The 9,351-nt window shown below is 40.3% G+C and overlaps 1 pseudogene; it reads left to right on the forward strand.

Annotated features, from left to right (window-relative positions):
• The first annotated feature begins 5,525 nt into the window (after positions 1–5,525).
• Positions 5,526–8,850, forward strand: LOC146607629 (uncharacterized; annotated as a pseudogene).
• The last annotated feature ends 501 nt before the right edge of the window (positions 8,851–9,351 follow it).

Genomic DNA, 9,351 nt, shown 5'->3' on the forward strand with positions numbered 1-9,351 from the left:
CGGGAATCTAACACCTAACCCGCTCTTCCGCTTCTCTCACACTTTGCTTCTGTCACTGAACTGAGTGCATGTGAAGCTCAGGGGGCCAGCTCAGTCAGTATAAAACACTTCCCATCCGCTTCAGTTACTCCCCCTGCTGCGTTTCGCTGCCTCTCACAGTCACACACGTGTAGTCGCACATTTTTAAAGCAAACTTGTGTCTTCTTGAGGCTGCCCTGCTTATCTTTCGTTCTAATCGTTTCTAGTTAGACTTTGAGGTTGGCACCGGAAAAGTTATGTCTGTTCTGAGGGCAAAGCTGCTCTCTGAGCTAACCTCAGCTTGTCAAAATGGGGAAGAGCAGTTACAGCGGAGCACCTTCAGCATGCACTCATTTTTGCTCCCTTCTGTCAGTTGCAGTTGATCTGCATGTGCTGTTTAGGTTTTCTCATGTGCCCGATGCACTTGTAGCTTTCATGCACGCGCTGCTCTCTGAAGTACTTGCTACCGCTGGTTTAAATGGAAGGAAAACATATTTGTGCAGGTGGAAACACCAAATAACTGCCTTCTGATAAACATCTGCCCGTGTTTCTGTTGGTGTTCCTTAAACCTCTTTGAATGAATGTCTGGAATATAATCTTAACTTGATCCAGGGATAGTTTACTGATCACAAATACTGACACTACAGTGCACCTGAAGAGAAAACAGTGCGACAGGAAACACAGGAAATTCATATTCATATTCTAATTACATGAATGACTGCAGAAAGTTTAATCTTACAACCGCACTCTGCCAGCACAGAAAAACAACCGTGTGACAGCATCAACACCTGACTACAGGGGACAAGGTTTGATGTGATGCAACTGATAAACGGAGACATGTATGAAACCCTCCTCACATGCACAGACATGCGCGCACACAGGTTGCTGTATGATATTTTAATCTCTGTGTGCAGCTGGTTTCTGCACCATGAAGCTCCCTTAATGTAGTCCTATCCCAGAATGCCTCTGGCTAAAAGCAGTTTTTCAGTATCTGTTATATTTACACTCACTGCAGCAGTCAGCAGGTCACTGATAAACACATGTAAAAGCGTGTAATCATGGCTGACTGTGGAGTCCATGGAGGCTTCCAGCACGGTGGCGGTGACGAAGGCCGTTAGCGCTGAATCTCTTTCTGTGTTTTCAGTGAAAGTAACCAGACCAATTTCTTTTGAATTTTCACTTCTGTCTGAGAACTGAAATGAAGAAGGACGCGCACATCAGAGGGTCACAAGTACAATGTGGGTCACGCTGCCTCATTCCTGCCAAACAAACTCCTCAGCTGACATTTAACTTTAAAGCCAGTGTACTTACACAGTGTCAAAACTAGAATGCCCAAAATATCTGAGCTCATCTGGATTAAAATATCTTCTGGTTTGATTTCTTTTAAATCTCCCAACTCAACCCAAAATCCAGATGTCACTGTGCATCCAGTCTTATGTATGCATCCAGAAAAACCACATTTCAAAAAACAAACTCATCTGTGTGTCATAGAATGAAATAAGTATTTGGTCCCCAAGCAAAGCATGAGTGAGTACTTAGTTAAGAAACCCTTGTTGGTGAGAACAGCAGTGAGATGTTTCTTGTTGTTGCTCAGGAGAATTTTGGCCCACTCCTCTTTAAATCAATTCAATTTTATTTATACAGCACCAAATCACAACAACAGTCGCCTCAAGGTGCTTTATATTGTAAGGCAGACCTTACAATAATACATACAGAGAAAAATCCAACAATAATATGACCCCCTATGAGCAAGCACTTTGGTGACAGTTGGAAGGAAAAACTCCCTTTTAACAGGAAGAAACCTCCGGCAGAACCAGGCTCAGGGAGGGGCGGCCATCTGCTGCGACTGGTTGGGATGAGAGAAACTCTCTGAATCTTTTAGGTTTCTGGGTTTCTAGGTTGCTTTATCAAACACGAAGGTTTAGAGTCTCTTGAAAGTAGAGGGAGCAGGTTCTCATTTTACTTTTAAATGTCATACAAACCACAAGTAAACCAGCAGTCTGAGAGCGAAGAGCTCTGTTGGGATATAAGGTACCATGAGGTCTGTCTATATGTCTCTTTCTTTTCCCTGTCAGTACACTCACTGTGGTGTTTTGGATTGACCTGATAAAATGAATATTTCAGCCTAGAAGTAATGAATGCGTGTTTCTCAGCATCGCTCTGAGACAGGAAATACAAACATCTCTCTTGCATCTGCATAAGGTGACTTTAACCCACGCACAGGGACAACATGCAAACTCCACAGTCAGCACATGTTAAAATAAAGCAAAAAAAAAAAAAAGAAGAAAAAAAAATTCAACTAATAATATTCAGCTTTTGTTTGTATTGTTATATTGACCAGTGGAGTCCAATTTAAGGAACATACAATAACAACACAATAAAAATACATTCAGATGGACTGCGATATGAACCTCTCCAACTTGTTTTATATTAATCAACACAGATGTTCTGCATGCCTTTTTTCTTTCATCTCCTCCTCTTTTACTTTCATTAAAGCTGAAACCCCTGTTTGCCACGAGGAACGGCCTAAATCACGCGCAGAAACAGCACGGCGGGTGATTTTAAATTTAGATCACCTTTATCTATTCCCGTGTTCAAGGGTCAGCCTTGTGTTTCCCTCGCCCTCGGCTTAGATAAGGGTACTCTGGGCCATAATGATATTTACCTGCTTAATTTCAGTGTGTGGGAGGGTTAAGGACGCATGCTCCAAGGATGTATTAGGCGACCAGCGGTCTCTTCATATGCTAAAGAGCAAGCGCTTGGTTCATCTGGCAGAAGGACGCATTCAGCGCTGCAGGACTCAGGGCTCATAAATACGTGTTCAGCGAGGAAGTGAATAGGAGCAGGCAAACTGAGAGTGACTGACATTTAAGCGATAGAGGAATCCATTAACCTTAACCTCACGGGTGATGTGGAATATCCTCAGTGAATCTTAAAGGTGATCTTCCTCTGTGCTCAGCTCTAGACTTTGAACTCTTTGCGAAACAAACCACTTCTGCTTTGTGTCTGGTTGTATTAACCAATCATGTCTGAGTTTTAGTTGCATGCAGGTATACAGACAAGCTGTCTCGAAACCTTGTGACGGTGTGATAAGCTTTTAAAAAAATTTTCAGTATTCAATGTGTGCAATGACAAGCAGACAGAAGAGGAAGTGTTTACCAGACGTGTGGTGGGTATACCAGAAGACCTGAAAAAATGTCCCAAAGGGTTCTGAAATTTGGTTAACCAGAACCAGGTGCTTCAATACTAAATCGATATTTGAAAGTGACACCAGAGTAGTGACAAAATCTGGTACAATTTAATTAGTTTTCAGTGTTTTACACGGGAGAAAAACTTTTATTTTTACATGCAAATTTAAATAAATACATAACATATTTTCTTGGCATTGTTACCACACAGTCAAATATATAGTGATGTTTCTAATGGCGGGAGATGAAGTGTTTCTTTATGACCTCGTAGAAGCGGGGTTTACGGCTCTCATCTGGTTGCCTTGGTGGTGGAGACGATGAAACTGTGGTGGAGGAGGCAGAAGAAGCCTGTAGTGCTCTCTTAGACTGTGAGTCAGCCAAGTGTTTGGATAGTCTCTTCTCCGGCCCTGACAGGTGGGAGGACTTGCCTTTAATGTCTTCTGTGCTTTTCCCGGGAGCTCTGCTGAGCCAGTATGAATTCTTGTCATTTTTATTTAAGCGGTGCGGGCCTGCTTGGCAGAGAAGTGCCTCCTCGCTTGCCATCTGGGGGCTCTGACTTAAGGTGACGAAGCCGTAGGGGGTGGTGATTTTGGTCAAGTGCGGCAGGGAGAGAGCGGCTTTGCTTGCGGGGTCAAGGCAATGCTGGGTCTCACTGTAGGAGCAAGGAGAGTGCAGCTCCCTCTGAAGGAGAGATCTCCTCTTGGTTAAAGGGTCTGAAACACACCGCTCAGCTTTGCACTCTGACCGAACTAAAGCAAAGCTGGAGAATGATGCAGATGACGAGACCGTGGCGCAGGCCGAAGAAACTGAGGATTCTGGCGTCATCTCTGAGCCCCCTTCTCTCTCTTTGTTACTTTCCTTGTCCAGTGATCTGAAGCCAGTCTGCACAGACAGACTTGGAATGGTGAACTGTGGGATGCTGTCAGGAGTCAGGATATTCGGAAAAATGTTCTCATGGGAATCGAAGGACTTTGCGGTGCCGGTAGCCCACGAAAGCGCCTGGATCCCTGCACTGCTGTGCCTACGTCCTGTGGGGAAATCATCTGAAGCTTTGCTTCCGCTGCAGATAGCTCCAATGGTGAACGTTCTGGTGACGGGATTCTTATTCATGTTTAAATCTCTTTAACCCTCTCTGCACACAGGCTCGGAGCGTCTGTAGATTTTGAAATAGGAGTGGGGAGAGGCACCTTTTATGCTTTTCCACATCCCTTTGTCCTCCAGCAAATGCATCAAAGGGTGCGTAAATGTGACGAAGACAGGTAGCGGAAACAGTTTCCAATTAGGGAAACTGTCAAGTATGGAAGCTTAATGATGGGCCTCTTTTTTAAACCTCTTTGTGTGCCAAGGAGCACGCAGGACAGATGTTGTATTCTGGTAACTACATGAAGGGTTTAGATTTTGAAAAGAAACTTGTTTAACATTTTAAGATTCGCACATTTTTTTATTTGCAGTGGCACAGGTGCTATTGCATATTTTATTAGTGACTAATAAAACAGTGAAGAGTACCCATCGCTCCCTTATAAATTAGATTTTGTAAAATTGCAGCTTTTGCAAAAAGGATGTTTAAAAACAAACAGCTAAGCTGCAAATATGTATGAATTCTACAAAGTAAATATTTATCTGTGATATTTAAAAAGTTCTAGTAAACTGTTCTGTTGATTAATAAACTGTAAAACCCACCCAGTATATAAGTGGGGCTGATTTTAGCTGATACATCGGTACACTCTTAGAAAGGATGTGTTAAAAAATGACACAAAAAATGTGTTGTTACACTATTAACACATTTTGTGTAAATTTTAACATAACATGTGTAAGAAAATGTGTAAACATTGAAAAAAATGTGTAAAACGCTTAACACACTTGATGTGTTGCACAGTTTAACACATTTTGTGTGTTATTTTCAGAATCTAACAACAGGACCTAAAATTAGCAGCTCAGTAATTTGATACTAGCCCTGTGTTTAGTGAAATAAATTGTAGATTAACAATGTATTATAACTATATTAACTGAATAAATAAAATGTTTAGTTATTGTTTGTTTTCCTTAATCCTTTCCTCATTACTTTCAACAAATAAAACATTTTATAATGTAATGTGGACCAAGGTATGGTGTACTAAAATTCTGAAAGAGGATTAATTTTTTATTTCTCAATATGTATGGCATACCAATTAATGGCCATGGCTATACTATAAGCATAAGTATCCACAAAGAACAGGCTTAATTTTGACCGTAACATGTGAATACAATTGAAGCAAAAGTAGAAAATGAAATGAGTAAGAACACACATGCTTAAAATTGAAACAAATTCTGCCCAGCAACATGACATACCGGCGGCGGCGGGAAGGGGGCGCTATCTTTCGCGCCAATGAGACAAAGGAGACAAAGATGGAGGTTACGTCGCCTAGTATGTTGTCAGACCTTACAGTAAGTATCATTTACCAGTTTATCTTAATGTACTGAAAATATGCCGGGTTTCTGGAAGAATGTGAATTTATATAAAATATAGGAGTTTAGAGTTTAAGTTAATTACTGCTTAACTATACCTAGCTAACCTTAATGTAACAGTCTTGCTAACATATCCTACTCTTAATTTTATTATTAGTTCTTGGATTTCGTGCCATACTCCATTAGAGTTAATGTGTTTTGGTAGTATTTTTATGTATTACTTTATTCATGTATTTATCTATTTACTTTATTTATGTATTAGAGTATTCAGAAATTGCTCTTAGAACCAGTGTGGTAGTTGGCTAGCGGCTCCGACAGGCATTATGTTGTCTATGAGCAACGCCAGAGTCAGCACCTAACCATAGCAGTGTTGAGTAAAATGACAATATTGTCGTTAGCTCTGAATATAGCAAATGTAGTTATCACCGCGACCATTCGTTTACTAGCAGAGAATAGGAATAAAGACTGAGTAACTTTAACATGAAATATACCTCATATTGACAGAGATAATTATTTTTTCAAGCAGTTAAAGCAGTTTTTGCATCTAGTATGATTAACTAAAGTATGTGCACATTCTTTTTTAAGGCTTATTGCTGGAAACATGCTCTGATATAGTTTCTTTTTTATGCAGAACTTCTGAGGAAGTAATAGTCAGTGTTATTTAAAAAACCAAACAACAGCAACTTGACCATGCAAATTATCTTACTTATTTAGCCATGTGTTTCATTTTTTCAGCACACATATGACAACTTAGAATCTGTCAAAGTCCTTGTAACCACTTTTATAGATGAGAAAGAAATTTGTAAAAAAAAAAAATTTCTTATTGTCAGCAGTGCCACAGACATCAGACATCACTATTAGTCAGGATCAGATTTATTCACCAAGTAGCAACTAGAAGATAAAATCAATTTATTTATTATTCAGAATTTCTTTTAGTCATTGCGTTATAATCACGTAGTTAAGAAACCGCCTTCTTCTGCTGCAGCTTTTTGAGTAAACTCGTGCTTTTATGCTCTGTGGAAATTTGCTGTCATGACTTTGAAGATTATTGCAGAGAGGTAAAGTGTCTGGTGTTGCCTTTACACAGTCTACCATTACCACAGAAGAACAAAGTCAACCCCTGAAGTCACTCAGGAAAGCCCCACAGATTCTTAAGGAGTATGAAACCTGTCGGTGCCATCGAGGAGGCTCCTTGTGAAGACTTGCATTGGGGATTTGGTGGAGAGGTGTGGTTAGTAAGTATCGCACTTTACTGTACTTTGTTAAAATTTTGCAATGAATGTTTTCCTTTAAAAATGTTGAAGTGCACAGAAGTAAAAAAGTTTACCTTTGTTTTCCAGTTACCCTCTTAGTGCAGAGAAGCTAACTGTAGCAAAAAGCATCCTCACCACTTTTCCACCCTTAAGTGGCAGGACAGGGGGAAGGATTTGTAAGTAAATTTAGCATTTTAATAATGTAAATTCCACTACATACTGTAAATTGCACTTGTTCCCACTTACTGTGTATCGTTTAACCTTTATCTAATTATTTATTAGAGCTTTTTTTCTCAGTTAAAATTGCTCAGCTGTTACCCATATACCTCTGTCCTTTCTTCCTCAGGAGCATTATTATGATCCAGTCTCTCATTGTGGATTCCTAGAGACTAAACTGCGCAACCTTAGACGGAATCTCGACCAGGGGCAGAGACATTATAAGAAGCGAAAAGTGACAGATGACTGTGGTGAAGACAAGAAGCTCAGGCGAGAGGATGGGAATACCAGCAGCACAGATGAGTGGGTCACCCAAGTTATTGCGGCCCTCAGCTGAGAACCTTCCAATTATCATGTCAGGCATGGAGGAAACATACACCAGTCTCAGAGCCTGGAATATTCGGAGAGTACCCACGGTTTTTGGACATGCCAAGTCTGGTAAGTTGCTTGGTTCTCTGGTAATGGTTTATGTACTCCTTCTCCACTCAGTTGTGTTTTGCATACAAAGTATGTAACAGGAGTCGATACATTTGGAGGTATGTTTATGAGCTCCTAGTGAATATTTTGAAAGTTTTATAACTTCAGAGTTTGATCATTACTCCCTGCGCACTGATTACAATGAGCATCACTTTTCACATGGTCCAAAATCTTAGTCGTACCACCAAATGACTATCTAATAGTAGGGACATCAAATGACAATGCAGAAAGTGCTGCTCGTGGAAGTGAAAACCCTACAAAAAAATCACCTAAATCTGTATGAAACTCTGCTTTCAGCAGCACTATTTTCAACAAAAAAGCTCTACAGGACAAACCGCAGATAGACAACATAAGAAATTGTCTGCTAGAAAGTTGAACATCAGCTAAAAAGTCCTAATTTTTTCTCAGGGTCTGATGGGACCCAAATCATAGCTAAAATTAAGGAATAATGGACTTGTATTCAAATACCACTCCAAGTAAATTGTTGTTTAACTGTGTAGGTAAGCTAGATGTGGAATGGGTAACAGAAATGTGATACTGTAAAGTTTGATCTTAGCCATACAGCTACCAAATGGACAGAATGTACTTTTGATTTAATGTATTTAATGCTTCATTTTAAACTTAAACACTTCTTTTATTTCCGTAGGCTGGACTTGGAGTTTGGCAATTTTACAGGAGGAAAGGTGGATCTCTTTTTGCGAAAATGGGAAGCCAGTATCATTCCGAAGCTCAAATCAATAGCTGCCCTGGAAACAAGAACCCCCCCGCCATGTGTTAACACACCTACTCCCACCAGTTGGTGCCAGTCGTTGCAGCCTTTTTTGCACTGGTATGTATTCAGTAAAGTTCTCACGGTATTTACCTGAGGAAAGCATTTGTCTACACCTCACTGAATACTATCTTTATCTTCCCCCATCTCCAAGCCTGGAACAAGTATTGCATCGCTTTGCAGTGATCCTGAAGCATCATCCACAACACACCAACCCCAGCTGATATGCATCGGTGATCTAAAGAGGGCAACCAGGCAGTACATCATTGTTGCTAAGAATGACAGAGTAACCATTTCTCTGAATGATGGCCTGACGTGTGCTGTGGATAAGCTTTTCAAACTGTACTGGGTATGTAACTTGTCCTATCCAGCACCACTTGGCTCCGTCTTCACCTTCTTTGATTTTGTCTATGACCTGCCGCTGTCCACCCAAAGGAAAACCAAAGTACTGGAGCTGATTGCACAGATTAAAGGATGCAAGTAAAATGTTCACCTGTCCAAAATGTAGAGAGTCTCTGTTCACAGAGGTGAGAAACCTCATTTGGCATCTTTGTCAAATACACTGCTTATCAGGACTGACCATTTTTATGCCTATGCAGTGGAAAGGTCAGACAATATGAACTGATTGGCTGAAATTTTTGATTTTTGTATTTAAACCCAAGGTACAAAATTGTATAACCTGGATGCTATATTCGCCAAAATGTATGTTTTTCTGTTTGCATGCAACTGCACATTTGTTAAATGTTGACAATTTGTTGAAGATGACAATTGTTACCTTTAAAAATTTTAATTCATGTATTGTCTGGATTATATCAGAACATTATATATATACACTCAACAAAAATATAAACGCAACACCTTTGTTACTGCTCCCATTCCCCATGGGATGGACGTAGAGACCTAAAATTCATTCCAGATACACAATATAACCATCCCTCCCAAACAGTGGTCACAAATCAGTCCAAATGTGTGGTAGTGGGCACAT

The sequence above is a fragment of the Diplotaxodon limnothrissa genome, linkage group LG23 (genome assembly GCF_057381915.1).
Source record: "Diplotaxodon limnothrissa isolate DT_005_m linkage group LG23, D_limnothrissa_male_GT1.1, whole genome shotgun sequence".
NCBI classification, from domain to species: Eukaryota; Metazoa; Chordata; class Actinopteri; order Cichliformes; family Cichlidae; genus Diplotaxodon; species Diplotaxodon limnothrissa.